The sequence below is a fragment of the Leucoraja erinacea genome, chromosome 41 (assembly GCF_028641065.1).
Source record: "Leucoraja erinacea ecotype New England chromosome 41, Leri_hhj_1, whole genome shotgun sequence".
Taxonomy (NCBI): domain Eukaryota; kingdom Metazoa; phylum Chordata; class Chondrichthyes; order Rajiformes; family Rajidae; genus Leucoraja; species Leucoraja erinaceus.
In genome coordinates, this window is record NC_073417.1 from 1,096,150 (window position 1) to 1,108,863 (window position 12,714).

General features: G+C 48.0%; 1 protein-coding gene across 1 annotated transcript in view; it reads left to right on the forward strand.

Annotated features, from left to right (window-relative positions):
* The first annotated feature begins 242 nt into the window (after positions 1-242).
* LOC129714799 (teneurin-3) overlaps positions 243-12,714 on the forward strand; it is a 133,922-nt gene continuing 121,450 nt past the window's right edge. The window contains exon 1 of the mRNA XM_055664645.1: positions 243-1,065. The gene's annotated coding sequence lies outside the window, so the exon portion shown is untranslated. The remainder of the gene's footprint in view (positions 1,066-12,714) is intronic.

Sequence of the window (12,714 nt, forward strand, 5' to 3'; positions counted from 1 at the left end):
TGCTGCCTCACCCGCTGAGTTTCTCCAGCATTTTTGTCTACCTTCGATTATTCCAGCATCTGCAGTTCTTTCTTCAACATTAATCAGTTCAGCTTAGTTTGTTCTATTAGTCACGTGTATCGGAGTACAAGGAAAAGCTTTTGTTGCGTGCTATCCAGTCAGTGGAAAGACAATACACGATTACGCAATTGTAATCAAGTAACAAAAGAGAAAATATAACTTTACAAAGTACCTGTCTCATCGGGTCCTGTGGATCGAACATCTACAGGTGCACAGTAGAGAGCACGCTGACCGGTTGCATCGTGGCTTGGTTCGGCAACTTGAGCGCCCTGGAGCGGAAGAGACTACAAAAAGTAGTAAACACTGCCCAGTCCGTCATCGGCTCTGACCTCCCTCTCATCGAGGGGATCTATCGCAGTCGCTGCCTCAAATAGGCTGGCAGTATCATCAAAGACCCACACCATCCTGGCCACACACTCATCTCCCTGCTACGTTCAGGTAGAAGGTACAGGAGCCTGAAGACTGCAACGTCCAGGTTCAGGAATAGCTGCTTCCCCACATCCATCAGGCTATTAAACTCAACTCAAACAAAACTCTGATCATTAATAGCCCATTGCAATTTATATGCTTATTTATGTGTGTATATATATATATTCAATGGTATATGGACACACTGATCTGTTCGGTATTTATTTATGCCTACTATGTTATGTTGTGCTGAAGCAAAGCAAGAATTTCATTGTCCTATCTGGGGCACATGACAATAAGCTCTCTTGAATCTTGGAGTTCTGCGTCTTGCGTCTCGGTGACTTGGACTGTGGGGAACGCGTTTGAAGACAGACACAAAACTGCTGGAGAAACTCAGCGGGACAGGCAGCATTTCTGGGGAGGAGGAATGGGTGACGTTTCAGGGTGAGACCCTTTCACAGACAATGTGTTTGAGTCGAGCAAAGATCAAAGAGTTAATATCCTTGCCTGTGCATTGCAGGTCCCATTGAGTTCCCTGAAGCTGATCTCAGCAGAATGAAGATCACCTTTATCCTGAAGATTCAGACGGGATAAAAGGTAGGACACTTGTTTCCATCATACATTCTCACTCGATCGGAAAACTTGATCAGATTCCCTGAGAAACTGGGATTGGTGGAAAAATAGACTTTTAGGATCCTGTGTGATGGTCGGTGTGGATATATATATATATTTTTTTTAAATCAAAAATATTTATTAAAATATTAAAGTAATATATACAGTGCTGTAAAAAGCAAAACAGAACCATAATACATGACAAAGGATAACAATTATACAACTATCAGTCTAAAGAAGGGTCTCGACCCGAAGCGTCACCTATTCCATCGCTCCATAGATGCTGCCTCACCCGCTGAGTTTCTCCAGCTTTTTTGTCTACATACAACTATCTTTCACTCCTTGTCAAGGATGCATTCAACCCCCCCGCAGTCCTGGACATCGCGTAGTACCTCTCTAACACCACCCGGGCACGGACATAACCCCGGAAAAGGGGCATGCAGCCGTCTCGGGCAATCGACGTGGATGTTGACAGCTTTAGTTCAGAGATACAGCGCGGAAACAGGCCCTGCGGCCCACCGAGTCCGCGCCGACCAGCGATCCCCGCACACTAACACTACCCTACACCAGAGACAAGTCCTCGGAGGAAACCCACGCAGGTCACGGGGCAAACATACAGATTCCGTTACAGACAGCACCCGTAGTTAGGATGGAACCCGGGTCTCTGGCGCTGTGAGGCAGCAACTCTACCGCTGTGTCGCCACGCTGCCAGAATGCGGTGGACTCTAGTAATCTCCCTATTTACGGAAGGATAAGAAGCCTTTGGAGACGTTTACGAGACCAATAAAGAACGGACAAATTGCCTTATGAGGAAATGTTGAGCAGACAAACATTTTAATTGCAGGAGTTGCGAGTAAACTTTATTGAAACTCGTAAGAACTTCAGAGATGTTGACTGGTGTTTGTGGAAAAGATATTTTTCCTTTTATGGGAACATTTTAGACTGAAAGGGGCAGATGAAAACTAAGGGGTCATCCATTTTACAAGCTGAAGTCAAGTCACTTTTATTTCTAAAGCACATTTAAAAAACAACTCTCGTTGGCCAAAGTGCTTTACATTGGTGGAGGTACTAACGTTACACAACAATGGTTCATAGATTAAGTACATACATAAATACATACATGTAGCCCTCCCTCAGAGGACGTCAAGAAAGGCTTGAGAGTAGAGATGAGTTTTAAGTCTCGATTTAAAGGAGTCGATGGAGGGGGCAGTTCTGATGGGAAGAAGGATGCTGTTCCACAGTCTAGGAGCTGCAACCGCAAAGGCGCGGTCGCCCGAGCTTATGCCTAGACCGCGGGATGTTCAGTAACCCCAAGTCGGCCGATCTGAGGGACCTGGAGGTGGAGTGGTGGGTGAACAGACTTTTGATGTAGGAGGGGGCAAGCCCATTAAGGGCTTTGTAGACATAAAGGAGGAACTTGACATTTATTCGGAACCGCTCAGGGAGCCAGTGGAGAGAGGCCAGGATCGGGGTGATGCGGTCCCTTTTTCGGGTGCCCGTCAGGAGTCCGCTGCGGCGTTTTGTTTTGAGGTGATTTGTCTTCTCCAATAAAAAAGGTTTTCTCCAATAAATATAGGGAGAGGTTGAGCAGGCTGGGACACTGGGGGATGAGGGGTGATCTTACTGAGGGGTGGGGTACTGAACCATGAGGGGAATAGATCGGGTGAATGCAGGATGAGTCTTTTACCCAGAGTATGGGAATCAAGATCCAGGGGGAATCATTTTAAGATGAGGGAAATGGATAAATAGGAACGTCAGGGGCAACTTTTTCACACAGAGGGCTATGAGCTGCCAGTGGGGCTAGTTGAGACATGTAAAATAACAATATTTAGACAGGTACGAGGATAGGGCAGGTTTAGAGGGATTTGGGCCAAACGCAGGCAGGTAAGACTAGTGTAGTTGTAGTGTAGTGTAGCATGTTGGTTGCTGTGGGCAAGTTGGGCCGAAGGGCCTGTATCCACGCTGTATCATTCTATGGCATGAAGTGCTGGAGTAACTCAGCGGGTCAGGCAGAAGCGGGTTCGATCCTGACTAGGGGTGCTGTCTGTACGGAGTTTGTACCTTCTCCCCGTGACCTGCGTGGGTTTTCTCTGAGATCTTCGGTTTCTCCCCACACTCCAAAGATTGGAGATTAATTGGCTTGGTGTAAAATGATTTTTAACCATTGTCCTTAGTGTGTGTGTTAATGTGCGGGGATGGGTGGTCGGCGCGGACTGGGTGGGCCCAAGGGCTTGTGTCCGCCCTGGATCTCCCAACGAAAACTAAACTGAAATTGAACGTGTCCAACATGGCTCAAGAATCTCTCGTTTTTTTTTTTCTCTCTGTGACGTTAATTTCTTTTTCTTGATTGAATGGTTTCTGGCTGGCACTCATCAAAGGCTCGACTCCTGGATAATTGGAAATGCAGCCCGTGACTGCTCAGCCCTTTTCTTGGCACAGCCTTCGGAAGGTACGCAACTTTCCTCCCTGGTCTCTTGTTAACTAGACACAGGCCCCATCCCTTGCTGATAAATGAGACATCAACTACAAGATTGCTCCTATCCTGCTCTCGTCTTGGCCAGCAACAGGTCTCCTGGGAACTGCAAGCATTTTCTCGATGCCAAAACAACCCCACAGGAGCTATTGTTTCTAACGCAAGCTGCAAGGAATTACCAGGGCTCTACCCCCGACAAGGGCTGGATGTCAGATCCAGGCTGGGACTGTTCCTTGGGGCACAGGGGGATGAGGGGGTGATCAGTCTCAGTTTCGTTTATTGTCACGTGTACCGAGGTACAGTGAATGAATGAATGAATAAGCTTATTGACCACGTATTCACATACAAGGAATTTGCCTCGGTGCTCCGCCCGCAACATGACATACAGTGACAATTACGAATGATACATAAAACATTAAACATTAATATTAAAACATTATTGATTAAACATGTGAATTAAATAAAGATTAATACGGGTTTGGACATTTAAGGGTTAGGTCCCCTAATTTGAGGAAGGACATTCTTGCTATTGAGGGAGTGCAGCGTAGGTTTACAAGGTTAATTCCCGGGATGGCGGGACTGTCATATGCTGAGAGTATGGAGCAGCTGGGCTTGTGCACTCTGGAGTTTAGAGGATGAGAGGGGATTTTATTGAAACATATAAGATTGTTAAGGGCTTGGACACGCTAGAGGCAGGAAACATGTTCACGATTTTGGGGGAGTCCTGAACCAGGGGCTACAGTTTAAGAATAAGGGGTAAGCCATTTAAAACGGAGATGAGGAAACACTTTTTCACAGAGAGAGTGGTGAGTGTGGGATTCTCTGCCTCAGAGGGCGGTGGAGGTAGGTTCTCTGGATACTTTCAAGAGAGAGCTAGATAGGGCTCTTAAAGTTAGCGGAGTCAGGGGATATGGGGAGAAGGCAGGAACGGGGTACTGATTGGGGATGATCACATTCACATTGAATGGCGGTGCTGGCTCGAATGGCCAAATGGCCTACTCCTGCACCTATTGTCCATTGTCTATTGTCTAGAAAGCTTTTGTTGCATGCTAACCAGTCAGTGGAATGACAATACATGATTGCAATCGAGCCGTCCACAGTGTACAGATACATGATAAGGGAATAACGTTTGGTGCAAGGCAAAGCCGGAAAAGTCTGATCACAGATAGACCGAGGGTCACCAATGAGGTAGATAGTAGTTCAGGACTGCTCTCTGGTTGTGGTAGGATGATTCAGTTGCCTGATAAATCTCTTGCCCAGAGTAGGGGAATCGGGGCAATAGTTTAGTTTAGAGATACAGCGTGGAAACAGGCCCTATGGCCCACCGACCAGCGATCCCCGCACACTTACACTATCCTACACACACGAGGGACAATTTACAATCATACCAAGTCAAGTAGTGTGGGAGGAAACTGAAGATCTTGCGTACAGTTTTGGTCTCCAAATCTGAGGAAGGACATTATTGCCATAGAGGGAGTGCAGAGAAGGTTCACCAGACTGATTCCTGGGATGTCAGGACAGTCTTATGAAGAAAGACTGGATAGACTTGGTTTATACTCTCTAGAATTTAGGAGATTGAGAGGGGATGTTATAGAAACTTACAAAATTCTTAAGGGGTTGGACAGGCTAGATGCAGGAAGATTGCTCCCGATGTTGGGGAAGTCCAGGACAAGGGGTCACAGCTTAAGGATAAGGGGGAAATCCTTTAAAACCGAGATGCATTCAAAAGAGAGTTAGATAGGGCTCTTAAGGCTAGCAGAATCAAGAGGATTTGGGAGAAGGCAGGAACGGGGTACTGATTATGGATGATCAGCCATGATCACATTGATGGCGGTGCTGACTCCAAGGGCCAAATGGCATCCTCCTACACCTATTGTCTATGTTTCTATGTATCTATGTATCCATGTAAACAGTACTACCATTCCAAAACGTGGTTTGGCCATTTCCTTCCACAGAGGCTGCCTGACCTGTTGTGTTCTTCCAGCATGTTTTGCTCAACATGGCTTACGTGGTTGCGGAAAGTTGGGAGACATGTTGTCACTGCCCCCATGTGGCTGTAGCTCGCTAGTTCTCCCTGCCAGCTAGCTCTTAACCTGATTAAGAGCGGCACGGTGGCGCAGCGGTAGAGTTGCTGCCTCATAGTGCCAGAGACCCGGGTTCCAACCTGACTAAGGGTGCTGTCCATATGGAGTTTGTACATTCTCTGTGTGAAAATGTATTTCCTCATCTCCGTTCTAAATGGCTTACCCCTTATTTTTAAAATGTGGCCCCTGGTTCTGGACTCCCTCAACATCGGGAACATGTTTCCTGCCTCTAGCGTGTCCAAACCCTTAATAATCTTATATGTTTCAATAAGATTCCCTCTCATCCTTCTAAACTCCAGAGTGTACAAGCCCAGCTGCTCCATTCTCGCAGCACATGACTGTCCCGCCATCCCGGGAATTAACCTTGTGAACCTACGCTGCAAAGATTAGTGTAGACAAAGGTAGGTCCCTTACAGTCAGAGACAGGTGAATTTATAATGGGAAACAAGGAAATGGCTGACCAGTTAAACAAGTACTTTGGTTCTGTCTTCACTAAAGAAGACACAAACAATCTCCAAGAAATACTAGGGGACCGAGGATCTAGTGGGAGGGAGGAACTGAAGGGAATCGACATTAGTCAGGAAATGGCGTCAGGTGAACTGTTGGGACTGAAGGCAGATAAATCCCCAGGGCCTGATGGTCTGCATCCCAGAGAACTCAAGGAGGTGGCCCTAGAAATTGTGGATGCATTGGTGATCATTTTCCAATGTTCTCTCGACTCTGGATCAGTTCCTGTGGAGGGTAGCCAAAGTAACTCCACGTTTTAAGAAAGGAGGGAGAGAGAAAACGGGGAATTTTAGACCAGTTAGCCTTTCATCGGTAGTGGGGAAGATGCTGGAGTCGATTGTTAAAGATGTTATAGCAGCGCATTTGGAAAGCAGTGACAGGATCGGTCAAAGTCAGCATGGATTTACGAAGGGGAAATCATGCTTGACTAATCTATTGGAATTTTTTGAGGATGTAACAAGTAGAATGGATAAGGGAGAGCCAGTGAATGTGGCGTATCTGGACTTTCAAAAAGCCTTTGACAAGGTCCCACACAAAATTAGTGTGCAAAATTACAGCACATGGTATTCGAGCTGCTGCCTCACAGCGCCAGAGACCCGGGTTCAATCCTGACCTCGGATGCTGTCTGTGTGTGTTGTTTGTATATTGTAAGGAAGAAGCTGCTCCCAAACCTGGACGTTACAGCTTTCAAGCTTCTACACCTTCTCAAACTCTTATCTGCCTGCACACAATCCAAATCCCGTCATTCCCTGCGTGTCCATCAGTTTATTCAAAAGCCACTTATCCCTCCAAACCTGTTTAAGAAGGAACTGCAGATGCTGGAAAATCGAAGGTACTCAAAAATGCTGGAGAAACTCAGCGGGTGCAGCAGCATCTATGGAGCGAAGGAAATAGGCGACGTTTCAGGCCGAAACGTTGCCTATTTCCTTCAAGAGTCAAGAGTCAACCAGACACTCCAATATTTTTGTGTCCCTCCAAACCTGTCCTGTCCATGTACCTGTCTAACTGTTTCTTAAATGTTGGGATAGTCCCAGCCTCAACTGCTTCCACTGGCAGCTTGTTCCATACACCCACCACCCTTTGTGAGAACAAGTTACCCCCCAGATTCTTATTTAGACAAAAATGCTGGAGAAACTCAGCGGGTGAGGCAGCATCTATGGAGCGAAGGAATTCAGATTCCTATTAAATCTTTTCCCCTTCACCTTAAACCTCTGTCCTCTGGTCCTCTATTCCCCTACTCTGGGCAAGAGACCTTTAAACTTTTAAACTCCTTTGAACTTTGCCCCAATTCTTCAAAAGAAAAGCTCTGGCCTCTAGTATTTGATTTTTACATCCTGGGAAGAAGATTCTGACTGTCTACCCTATCTCCGTCTATTGTCATATGCTGAGCGAATGGAGCGGCTGGGCTTGTACACTCTGGAGTTTAGAACGATGAGAGGGAATCTTATTGAAACATGTAAGATTATTATGGGTTTGGACATGCTAGAGACAGGAAACATGTTCCCGATGTTGGGGGAGTCCAGAACCAGGGGCCACAGTTTAAGAATTAGGGGTAAGCCATTTAGAACAGAGACGAGGAAACACTTTTTCACCCAGAGAGTTGTGAATCTGTGGAATTCTCTGCCTCAGAGGGCGGTGGAGGCCAGTTCTCTGGATGCTTTCAAGCGAGAGCTAGATAGGGCTCTTAAAGGTAGTGGAGTCAGGGGATATGGGGAGAAGGCAGGAACGGGGCACTGATTGGGGATGATCAGCCATGATCACGTTGAATGGCGGTGCTGGCTCGAAGGGCCGAACGGCCTTCTCCTGCACCTATTGTCTATTGTCTATTGTCTATTGACTCTTTGGACGACTGAGGAGACTACTCACGACCATGCAGGCGACACCCTGGCGACATTTCGTACCTTGTTCTGGATTTTCAACGTTGAAAATTTTCAGCGACCCGCAGAGACCTATGACGGGTGCCGGCTGTCGCTGAAAAAAACTTGCGTAAGTGGGACAGGCTCATAACCGTGACGTCTCCCTGTAGTCAATGCCTCCTACTCCAGGCATCATTGTGGTAAACCTCCTCCGCACCCTCTCCAAAGCCCCCCTCATGGAGGTGATCAGAACTGCACATGCAATACTCCACATGCAGCCTGACCAAGATCCTACAAAGCTGCATTTTAGGTTCCAGTATTTGCGAAACTGAAGTATTATTCTTCAAAGCTGTGGAGTACTTATAATCCGTAAATGGCTTCAGGGTAAATGTAGCTGTTCTATGTTCCCGCTGGGCAGCTTTGGTCAAAGAAGCAGTGATACAGTCACTCTATGCTGAGCGCTCCAATTCTGTTTCGAGTTGACTACACTGAGCATATCATCTCTTGCCTGAGGCTTCATCTCTAGCCTGTTCTCAATCCAGCAACTATAGAACAGAGGGATCTTGGATCGAGACAAAACAGCTAGAGTAACTCAGCGGGTCAGGCAGCATCTTTGGCGAAAGGGAAGAGGTGAGGTTTCGGGTCGAGACTCTTCTTTAGACTGAGTGCTTGAAGTTGGAGAAGTCAATAGTCAAACCGCTGGGTTGTACGCTGCCCAAGTGAAATATGAGGTGCCGTCCCGCTGAATTACTCCAGCATGTTGTGCCTATGTTTGTTGTAAACCAGCACCTGCAATTCTTTCCTACGCACTTTAATTTACTTTAGAGAATTTACAGCACGGAAACAAGCCCTTCGGCCCCCCCGAGTTCGCACCTACTATCGATCAGCCATTCACACTCGCATTATCCTACACACTAAGGGCAATTTACAATTTACCGAAGCCGATTAACTATTGGAGACGGAAACTAGAGGTATGAAAAGGTACGTAGGACAAAGCAGAGTTCACTGAATCACCGATGACCCAGGAAAGGTGGAGCCCACAATGGTCCATTGTTGGCTCTGGAAGAGGTGACAATGAAGGGATATGAACAGTGGAATTAGCAGGACAACTAGGGTGGGGGAAGGATAATCATAATCATAATAATGCTTTATTAGCATACGAGGAATTTGATTTGCCGTGCAGTCATACCAATAAAAAACAACAAGACACACAAAGCACATTTTAACATAAACATCCACCACAGTGACTCCTCCACATTCCCCACTGTGATGGAAGGCGAAACGAAGTTCAATCTCTTCCCTTCTTTGTTCTCCCATGGTTGGGGGCCTCGAGCGCTGCGTTGACGGGACGATCTTGGCTCCCGTAGCCGGCGGTGTTCGGGCTCTCCGCATCGGGGCGATCAGCTCCTGCATCGGGGGGGGGGATCTCAGCTCCCCCACGCCGGGCGATCTGACCCCGGGTCTAGGCTGGTCGAAACCTTCTGCGTCGTTTGCAGCTTCCCGACAGCGGTCTCTACCCGAGACTGCGAGCTCCACGATGGCGGAAATCCGCAGGCCGCGGTTGGAATGCCGATCCCAGGCAAGGGACCGAGAGAAGGAATGCCGAGGTGATGAAGTTAGAGAAGTCAATGTTCACACCACTGGGGTGTAAGCTGCTGAAGTGAAATATGAGGTGCTGTTCCTCCAATTTGCGCTGGGCCTCACTCTGACAATGGAGGAGGCCCAGGACAGAAAGGTCAGTGTGGGAATGGGAGGGGGAGTTAAAGTGTTTGGCAACCGGGAGATCACGTAGATGAAGGCGGACTGAGAATAGGAATGAAAGTGGCATCAGAGGATTGTGGTGGAGCAGAGGGATCTAGGAGTGGAGGAAGGAACTGCAGATGCTGGTTTACACCAAGGATAGACGCAAAATGCTGGGACAGGCAGCGTCTCTGGAGAGAAGGAACGGGTGATGTTACGGGTTCGAGACCCATTCTTCAGACGGCAGGCACATAGTTCCCTTAACAGAGTTCATCTACATCAGGGGTGGGCAACCTACGGCCCCAGGGCCGAATGCGGCCCGCAACCCAACTTCCTCCGGCCCGCTGAGCGCCGAGCTCTGGCTGTACCGTATCCTGCGCTAAGCCGCCGGCACGTGAACACATGATTTGATGCCCGCCAGCCGGGGCGGGACGGGGGTGGGATCCATGTGTACACGTGATAGATGTGGCCACCCACCCGCTCACACATGCGTTCCGGCCCCTATGTAGAACAAGGTTTCCCATCCCCTGATCTACACAGTTCCTTGAAAGTGGAAGGTAGATAAAAACGCTGGAGAAACTCAGCGGGTGAGGCAGCATCTATGGAGCGAAGGAATAGGTAACGTTTCAGGTCGAGACTCTTCTTCAGACTGATGTGGGGGGGGGGGGGAGAAGAAAGGAAGAGGCGGAGACAGTGGGCTGTGGGAGAGCTGGGAAGGGGAGGGGAAGGAGGGAGAAAGCAAGGACTACCTGAAATTGGAGGTCAATGTTCATACCGCTGGGGTGTAAACTGCCCAAGCAAAATATGAGGCGCTGCTCCTCCAATTAGCGGTGGGACTCTCTCTGACCATGGAGGAGGCCCAGGACAGAAAGGTCGGATTGTGAATGGGAGGGGGAGTTGAAGTGCTGAGCCACCGGGAAATCAGGTTGGTTATTGCGAACCGATTGGAGGTGTTGGGCGAAGCGATCGCCAAGCCTCCACTTGGTCTCACCGATGTAGATCAGCTGACATCTAGAGCAGCGGATGCAATAGATGAGGTTGGAGGAGATGCAGGTGAACCTCTGTCGCACCTGGAAAGTGGTGTCACAGACAGGCAGGGTGTGTTGTGCAGCAGAGGGCTCTAGGATGGCAGGTACATCATTCCCTGAAAGAGGAATCACATGGAGATTTTTGATTCATTGGCCTTCATCAGTCAGAGTATTGAGTAGAGAAGTTGGGATATTATATTACAGTTGTGCTATAGAGTTGTCTAAGAGTATTAGACAATAGACAATAGACAATAGGTGCAGGAGTAGGCCATTCCGCCCTTCGAGCCAGCATCGCCATTCAATATGATCATGACTGATCATCCACAATCAGTACCCCGTTCCTGCCTTCTCCGCATATCCCCTTACTCCGATACATGAGATAATTTAATTTTTGTGTTTGGTTTAGGATGGTTTGGTTTGGTTTGGTTTGGTTTGGTTTGGTCTAGTCTAGTCCAGTCCAGTTCAGTTTAGTTTAGTTTAGTTCAGTTTAGTTTAGTTTAGTTTAGTTTAGTTTAGTTTAGTTTAGTTTAGTTTAGTTTAGACATACAGCTCGGAACAGGCCCATTGGCCCACCGAGTCCGCTCTGACCAGCGATCCCCACACATTAATACTATCCGACACACACTTGTCACTACATTAAACACTATTGAGGCTTGACTTGACCACAGCTTAGTTTAGTTTTGGAGTTAGGGTTAGGGATAGGGTTAGGGTTAGGGTTAGGGTTAGGGTTAGGGTTAGGGTTAGGGTTAGGGTTAGGGATAGGGTTAGGGTTAGGGTTAGGGATAGGGTTAGGGTGGGTTAGGGATAGGGTTAGGGTTAGGGTTAGGGTTAGGGTTAGGGTTAGGGTTAGGGTTAGGGTTAGGGTTAGGGTTAGGGATAGGGTTAGGGTTAGGGTTAGGGTTAGGGTTAGGGTTAGGGTTAGGGATAGGGTTAGGGTTAGGGTTAGGGTTAGGGTTAGGGTTAGGGTTAGGGTTAGGGTTAGGGAGGGGGTTAGGGTTAGGGTTAGGGATAGGGTTAGGGTTAGGGTTAGGGTTAGGGTTAGGGTTAGGGTTAGGGTTAGGGTTAGGGTTAGGGTTAGGGATAGGGTTAGGGTTAGGGTTAGGGTTAGGGTTAGGGTTAGGGATAGGGTTAGGGATAGGGTTAGGGTTAGGGATAGGGTTAGGGTTAGGGTTAGGGATAGGGTTAGGGTGGGTTAGGGTTAGGGTTAGGGTTAGGGTTAGGGTTAGGGTTAGGGATAGGGTTAGGGTTAGGGTTAGGGATAGGGTTAGGGTTAGGGTTAGGGTTAGGGTTAGGGTTAGGGTTAGGGTTAGGGTTAGGGTTAGGGTTAGGGTTAGGGTTAGGGTTAGGGTTAGGGTTAGGGTTAGGGTTAGGGTTAGGGTTAGGGTTAGGGTTAGGGTTAGGGTTAGGGTTAGGGTTAGGGTTAGGGTTAGGGATAGGGTTAGGGTTAGGGATAGGGTTAGGGTTAGGGATAGGGTTAGGGTTAGGGTTAGGGTTAGGGTTAGGGTTAGGGTTAGGGTAGGGATAGGGTTAGGGTTAAGGGTTAGGGTTAGGGTTAGGGTTAGGGTTAGGGTTGGTTAGGGTTAGGGTTAGGGTTAGGGTTAGGGTTAGGGTTAGGGTTAGGGGGTTAGGGTTAGGGATAGGGTTAGGGTTAGGGTTAGGGTTAGGGTTAGGGGTTAGGGTTAGGGTTAGGGTTAGGGTTAGGGTTAGGGTTAGGGTTAGGGTAGGGGTTAGGGTTAGGGTTAGGGTTAGGGTTAGGGTTAGGGTTAGGGTTAGGGTTAGGGTTAGGGTTAGGGTTAGGGTTAGGGTTAGGGTTAGGGTTAGGGTTAGGGTTAGGGATAGGGTTAGGGTTAGGGTTAGGGTAGGGTTAGGGTTAGGGATAGGGTTAGGGTTAGGGTTAGGGTTAGGGTTAGGGATAGGGTTAGGGTGGTTAGGGTTAGGGTTAGGGT